Genomic DNA, 8,568 nt, shown 5'->3' with positions numbered 1-8,568 from the left:
TGGAAAAGTACCGTACTAGATTTGACTGAAAAAAACACTAAATTAAAAAAAAAAAACACTAGTATCATAAATACACAATCATTTTTGCACAATGTACAAAAATGACAGCCAATGGCGTTAGTGAGTGTCAAAAGTCCTTAAAATTTCAAAATAAAACTGAATTTCCTTGAAAGAGCCCTGAAGTCATAGCCGTAGGACAGTAAAACATTTTGGGGGGGCGGGGGCAAACAAAATTTTCCAAAATTTGGCCTTTGCAAATATATTGTCAAAAGCGCAATATTAGGCTACTCACAATCTCTGAGGTAGTGTAGTCTAAGAACTCCACACTCATCAAATGTAAGCCGACGAAATGTAAGCCTAGCCTGGCTACTAGCTTACCATATGGTAGGCTACGCTATGTACTTTAGTCTATTTTGAACACTTTTCACAATCATTTGTGTGTATTTTTTAAAGTATTTATGCTAAATATATCTCAAATTTGGTCATCATTGGGTGTAACCAGACAAAAAGCTTGCTGTCCACTTTGAAAAGCACTACAAACACATTGATGCAGCCAAACAAAAAATAGGTGGGGCTACTTTGAACACTGTCCAAACTTATGCACACCAACATAGTGGCAAATCACTAAAAAACACTAGATAGCAAAAGAAAACACTACAACACTAGATGCAATCCAAAAACACTAGATCTTGTGGAAAAACACTAGGAGTGGCACCACTGCTTGAGACTTGAGTGGCAGCTGCCAAAACCTCAACTCGTCTGCTATCATGTTTCCAACATAAATTTTACGTTTTAAACCAACATAATTTTTACGTTACATTTTAAACCAGAACAATTTTGTTTTTTCGCAAGTTGTAAAATGGAGCCCAAAAAGGCCTGTAGCCAGTGGTGTAGCTAGGGGGGCGGGCGGACCGCCCCGGGCGGCACGCCTGGGGGGCGGGGCTTTCAGACAGGACGTTTTTTTTTGATAATGCAAAAGTACACGAAAAATAAAAGCAAACAGAATGGCAACGTTCAAAACTGCACAGGGCCGGATTTAGCCTAAGCGCTGCCCTAGGCAGATACGAAAAGTGCCGCCCCCCAAACAATTTTTTTCGATGGTGCGCTACGATTTATATTTTCAATTCCTTACAAAAAAGTTATTTGCACTGTTTATTTGAATACATCAATGAATGTCATTGCATAATGAACTAATTGTTTAAAATCGCTTGCGGCGGGCTTTTTCTCTTGTAAACAAATCAATAATTTCTTCAAAGTCTGTAGAAACAAGTAGGCCTAAACATGAGTTAATCCTCAAAAATATGAGATCATTCATGCGATCATTCATGGTTTACATACTTTAAGCATCAAGGCAAGTACACAAAATAGCCTGCAACTTTTCCATCAACCTAACATTGATTAAAAACATTTTTTCTAGGCTCCTTTAAATTTACTAACAGTGAAACAAACCGAACAAAGATTAATAAAAATTGCACAGACAAACCCTAGTCCTCCATACTAAGCGAGACAGAAAAATAAAACAAGCGCTAAGCAGCACATATTGTTGAAAACCAATCAAACGTGAAGTAGCCTACTCTAGGGGCGATGACTTGCCATACATAACTTGCCGCACTGTTTATAAATGTGTGTGATGTGATAACATATTTATTAATTCCTATATATCTGTTGTGAATTATTATATTCACGTACAGTATTATCATTTATCAGTGTTCGTATTATTATTCGTATACTTTGCCGCCCCCAATAATTTGCCGCCCTAGGCAACTGCCTACTCTGCCTACTGCTAAATCCGGCCCTGTCAAAACATCTTAAATATCTAAAAACGTTTCAAATTTTCATGAATTTTTCTGCCGTTATGTTTTTAATACGTTACAAAATTCCTACTAGCCTTTATTAAGCAGAGGCGGAAACATGCTCTTCAAATTTGGGTAGCCTTGTAAAAGGTTACAAATTGATTATTTTAATTCTGCAGCAGTTTTTGTGCTTTTGCATTCAGTATATTACTAAATTATAGTGGTCAGTGGCCTAGCCAAAGGGGGGGAGGGTTGGCGGTTTCAACCCCCCCTTTTGAGAAAAACTAAATGGAGAAAACTGAATCACTCTTTGAATTTTACGAAGCAGATCTGCCGTGTATAAACGCCCTTGCTATTATATCTGAACTGCGTAGCCTATATGTGGTAGGCCTATCGATGTCTTTTCAATTCTTCCCAAACCAGCTTGCCAAAAAGTGCTGTAAGTGCATTGCCATTTTGCCAGCAGTCAACGTTTCCAAACATTAATATTTTACTCCGCATTCTGGCTACTCTTCCAGTTAGCCTACCACTTGCACCAATGAAAGATCTTTTTCTGCTCTTCGAAGACTTAAACTTATTTAAGAAATTCAATCTCTGAAAACCGATTAAATGGTTTGGCTTTGCTTAATCTGTATAGAAAATTGGTCCCAACTGTTGAGGATGTCATTAACAAGATGTGTGAAAAGGTTCGTCGACTTCCTTTTTCCCTTTAGTTTCATCAGTAGGCCTATCAATGATTTTTTGCATTCTTATTGCTTGTGTTGATGAATTTTTCATAGCTGTTAGCTGTAAGCATGATTCTACTAATTCGACATGTTAAAGCAATTCTGGTGCTTTATCTTTTAAAATGAGTAAGAACTTGTGTGTCATATTATGCTTTATAATTCGAATGACCTTTCATAATTCATATAGCAGGGTGTGACCGCTCTACAAATGTTCAGTATCCATGGTATCCAGCTAACTCGTGCAGTCGATGGAAACACCGCAATATCTACAGCTGTGAAAAATTGCACTAACCTTTTATAGCCTATACCCGATTCCAGTGATTCGTTATACAAAACTTGAATATATCAGAAATAAAGTAACTTCTTTGTCTCAAAGCTTTTTGTCTGACAGTCATTAAGATGTATGACGTCTATGACGTTACATTTTTTAAACTTTGGGTTAACTTTAAAACATAAAAGTTAGTGACTTACCGGAATAAGATCGTTTTTTGGATCAACCAAGGAGAAAAGTGATAAATAATAAAACTGTAATAATCTCGCAAAAAAAAAGCAATCAACCTATGTCTCTAAAAAAAAGTTTGCCTAATTTTAAACGAAACTGCATTAAAAGAGCTAGTTTTGCCAATACCAAACATTCAAATATCTCAGTCAGGAATTAGCAACAAGAAAACATAAAGACTTCAGCTTTATTTTCGAAAAATGCCGAAGAAAACATGATCTTATTCTTTTGCTATGCCACCGGACAGCACCATTTTACAGGAATATTCATACCCACATTTTTATTGAAAATGCTCTCAGAATGCACCAAATTCAAAGTAATTTTTAAAAATTTCTGGAGGAGGCCCCCCCAGACCCCCCGCCGAGGCCCCCCAGGCCCCCCGCGAGTACGCCGGCGGGCGAAGCCCGCCGGCCGTCAAAACCTCTCCCTTTCACAATTCCTGGCTACGCTACTGATAATGGTACGTTCGTCTGACTTTACACCACAAATTGAAAATAGCACGTTGCGTATTGCAGTGTTGATAAAAAAACGCATTTCATTTTCACATGCTTTTTCTTAAAGGGGGGGCAAAATCTGAATCCGCCCCGGGCGGCACATTCCCTAGCTACGCCACTGCCTGTAGCACAAACAACAGTAGATCCAGAAGACACTTGGTCACGTACCTCTAAAATCAATGCAAAATGGGTAATTTTTCTACGTTATTGTAAATTTTTTTCTTTACGCTTACTCAATCTCATATTAAATTAGTAGAATTCGTCAGTTTGCCTTATTCGTAACATTTTGTCAGTTCCGGCACAATTCCTATAGTTTTGACCTGCTTGCATAACTTCGTCAGTTCGTCTCATACGTCTCCTTGAGGTGACGAATTCCAATGTATATTAGGATATAACCAGGGGCGCCGGAACGATTTTTGACTGGGAGAGGGGCAGGAGCAGGATAATAAAAAAGGCACTTTTGTTGCTGAAAGGTAGACTGAAAGGTCAATTTTTTTTTAAAGTTTTAATATAAGATATTGCGATAATGTTCATCTATCAGCTCATTATCGAATAATGATACAAGAACTACATACTGGTATAGCCTACAAAGAACAATGACACCGAAGGGCATCATGTTGTGTTATAATGATGTAGGCCTAACCTACTATGATACAGAATTTTGTGTCGTGAATATTATTTTGAGTCAAAAATGAAAGAGTAAAATTAGGCTTAAAAAATCAGCAGAAATTGTTAGGCTATATTGCAAAATATGCAGTAGCTGAGATGATCTTAAAAGAGCACCATTGCCCCCTTCCGGCGCCCCTGGATATAACTCGTTTCGCTTGTTCAATTTATTACAGGCAGCCTGGTTTTACTTATTCAAAATATACATTGTGCAAATTTTAGCGCACTTATCTTCAACACTTCACAAAGAATCACAGTTGATGTAGCCTACGGTAGTAGAATTCGCTAGTGTAGGCTTGAGAGAAGAAAAGTACACATATGGCAAAATTATTATATGCTAATTTGTTTCGTGAAATCCCCTGCGTGAAATGCGTAGCCTAGTAGGCCTACGATGTGTGGGCCTATGACTCTATGAGCCTTATTGATTGAATCTTTATCCTTAGAAAGCTTGTTTGATAGCTTAGCTAAATCTTGGCATTATTCGATAAAGCTCTTTTGAAACAGTGGCGTAAGTGTAGTGACGGAGACTGACAGAGTGGTTTCCGCTTGTTGATGGAAATATTGTCTGTGAATGATTCCATCCATAACAGTGATTCCCAACCTTTTTTGGTGTCGGAGCCGAATTTCAAACTTCAGAGTGCGTATGGAGCCGCATGAAAACACTCAAGTAGTTTTGACGAAAATTTTAAAGCATGAAAGCATGTACCAACGAATAGCCACACTAACAAGAAAAATAACACAAATCAGTTTAATGTCCAACTTGGCATTGGCTTGAGCTTTAACAAGTTTGTCAAAGCGAGGCGCAATTGCAGATAATGCAGTGCAGTAGCTGCTTGAGGTGGTCATCGGTCAACCGATTGTGATATTTATTTTTGATTCGGATCATGTGCTGAAAAGTGCTTCACATACGTAAGTTGATCCAAATACAGAGGCGTTTTTCTGGGCATTGGTTTTCAAGTTGGGATACTTTCCCTCTGGAACTCGACTCCAAAATTTAAGTAGGTCTTCACTTTGAAATAATTATTTGAGCTCGATATCTGACTGCATGTTTAGCAACTCCAATGGTAAATTATCAGGAGCAGTGGCCACATTAACTGCAATAGGATGTGATTTATAATTTCACATTGCATGTCGTACCCCCTGCTTTGGTGCTTCGTACCCCCAAAGGGTACACGTGCCCCTGGTGTAAGATGTAAAATGAAAAGTTCACTGACAGTGCAACCTCTACGACACAACGACTATGCAGTTTGTAAACAATTTTGACTTCATAAATAATTTTGACAAGTCAAAAAAGAATTGCCCTAATTATTATAAATAGATTTTTTTTTTTGTGGGATTTTCAGGGGTCAATGAGAGCCGCAAGAAGGCTAGCTTGGAGCCGCATGCGGCTCTAAGAGCCGCGGTTGGGAATCACTGATCCATAAGGTAAAAGCATTGGATGGAGAGCTGTTCTGCAAACGCTTTGCTCAAGCACACAATCCTAAAGTTCCACTAGCCTAGATTTTGAAGTTTTTTTGTCCATAAAGTCAGGCGCTTAAGGCTTAACCAATTGAGTTATAGCACAATAGCCAACGTTACAAACTATTAAAACAGTTAGGCTACGGCTTATTTCAATTTTTTTTTTTTGCTCAAAAACACAAATCCAAAACGCTTAAAAATGGATTTCCCCCGAGTGCTAACTTTTGATTAAAATTTGCCCAGAGTGCAATGATTTATTGTCCTCTGCCGTGTTACCGTACTTTGTTAGCATCATCTTGGTCTTGACCTATGAGTTTGCTTCTAGACGGTTGTTTTTAGTTTTGCCATTTTTTTCTTTTGTTGGGGGCGAATTTGTGTGTTTAGCCTACTGTATCGTTCTCTACAAGTAGCCTATTTCAAGTCTCCATAGCCACGAGGGCAGGCCTCGACATTAGTTTTGGCACAAAAAATAGAAACTCGCACCCATCTTTTCCATGTCATTAAAGTTCCTTGATGAAGGATTTGAATTTGACAAGCATTTATAGTTGCATGCGCTTATGTCAGTCAAGGATATCTGGTGTGAGTAGGCTACTAGCCTACACTCCTTTTAAGTCTGAAGCAAAATTGAAATCATGCTTGTGTGGATTAGGCCTATGCAGGAGATTGTCTCTGTAATCAACGCCATTGTGCTTTTGCTAAGTCGAAGTTAATTGCTAAATCAGAAAAAGCATCAAAATCAGGGTAGGCAAACGGTATTATACATTAGCAGTTTATTAATTAAATGAAGTATTTTGAATGTTTGAAACTTAAAATAAGTGATTTTCGAGCATACGGTATGTGCTTAAACCACAGTGCTTTCCAATTAGGCTAATGGCTCTTCAAAATATGAACATTACAAAAGACACTTACACGCAGCTATCATACAACAAAATTGAGGGTCTGATAAATCAGCACATGCACATTAATTTTTGCTGTCGTTTTAATTAGCGTGAAAGTGAAAATATTTTTACAAGAAAATACATTAAAACGATCAGTGATTATACTGATTAATCATAGTGGGAAGTATCAAATAGTATATGTTATTTCTGTATATAAGCTAATACACCAGCAAGCAGACAGAATATGACAATAATAACTTTAAAACAACGAACTGGCAATCACAGAAACGTTGCTGATTTGTTACAAACTTTGCTTGATTTTAGTTGACTACCAACACAACACAATCAATAAGTCTGATAAAAACACATCTCATTTCGAAATTATTTAAACTCGCAATCAAGATGTCATAGTAGGGGAAGACGGGGCAAAGCGAGACATCGCGATTTCTCACGTTTTGTATTCTTTGGCTCCCTCTAACCGGAAGCACTAGTTAGGCAACTATAAACTGTATTTGCTGTAAAAAAAATGGCGACTGGCAGAGCACAACGCGTGTCGTGAGGAGGCAAAATGTGTTTTGGCATGGTTTGTTATAAGAGATGGAAAAGTAGCTACCACATTCGTTAGCATAAGCGAATTTGTTGGTAGGTTTGTTTTTATCTTAGACATTGAGACAGTATTTGTTGGTAACAAAAGCAACTTTTACCTAAAACTTTACAGGTTTCAGTAGATGTTATTTTCTAAAGGCTATAGGCCTACTTTGGGGCAAAATGGGACAGCTGTATTAGGGCAAAGGGGGACAGTGCATTAGGGCAATATGAGACTCTAGAAGCCTAGATTGTATCTGTGGTTCTTCTGTTGATTGAATTTTTGTTCATAACTCTTTTAACCTTCAAGATTGTAAAATATGTATCATAGGGTGTTTCATTTTTTCACCATTTTTGAAATTCAAAATGCCTGGGGTCCCATCTGGTGGTATTTGGGGAAAAAAGTTTACACCCCAAATTTTTTTCAATTATGACGTCATATTGAGGTGGTCCACGAGGTTTGAAATTTTTGGGCCTCAAAATCTCGAAATTTGGCCGTATCTCCGGAACCGCTCATCATAGATCGACAAAATTAGTATCAAAATGCGCAGAAGGGTCGGTTTCCTATACCCGATGTAGAGAATATTAAGGTCTATCTGCTTCAGAAAAAAACTTATTTAAAAAAATCTGATTTTTGGTCTATTTTCTCTTGATGAACAGAGATCAGGTGATCAAGATAAAAGTTTTTCTGTATTTTTCCACTCTTGGAAGCTGTTATTGCGTAATAATAGTTGGTGTTAATGTTTCAGTACTGGGCTTGTCTAGTCTTGCTATCTGGTTAAGCAAAGCCCCATCTTGCATTGCTCCGGGACCCTTCTTGGCGCCGTCCACAAAAGAAATGACATGGGAAAGATATATTTCGTTGATGTGGAACATGAATTCAATGGTATGAATATCATGACCAATTTCATCATTAAAATAATTGACCAGTCGAGTATTCTCCGGACTTTTTTTCCTGTGTTGAGAGCAGTCGTATCAGCCATGACTGAATATACTTGGGATAGGTGAACTCTGCAAGCCTCCTGGATGATGGTGCCAAAAATCAGTTCTGCAGTGACCGACACACTTTTGGGAAAAGATTTAACAGCAAGCACTCTTTCGTGCTTCATGCCATTATCATCAACAAGTTGGCTCCAGAAAACGTATCGATCTGTTTTATCGACAACGCGCCCATCATAACATAACTGAACGGCAGAAGCTGAGTTGAGAAGGTTCTCACTTTCCATCAGAGATTTTTCTCTCGTTTTTTGTCGTTGGCGGTATACTGTCGAAGGTGATGCAGCAGCAGCTACTTGATCTTTTCCAAGAACCGACCTCATAAGGTCTGACCGATGGCGTACCGAAGTCATCCTACGATCAGCAAGTACACAACTTCTATCATTTATTGAAAAATAATGTACTTTCTTGTACACTTTTCCCCAAACAGTTGGTTTCAGAGGCTCGTATTCCTTATCATCTTCCCAATTCATT

The sequence above is a fragment of the Aplidium turbinatum genome, chromosome 9 (genome assembly GCF_918807975.1).
Source record: "Aplidium turbinatum chromosome 9, kaAplTurb1.1, whole genome shotgun sequence".
Classification (NCBI taxonomy): Eukaryota; Metazoa; Chordata; class Ascidiacea; order Aplousobranchia; family Polyclinidae; genus Aplidium; species Aplidium turbinatum.
This window is presented reverse-complemented; position numbering follows the sequence as displayed.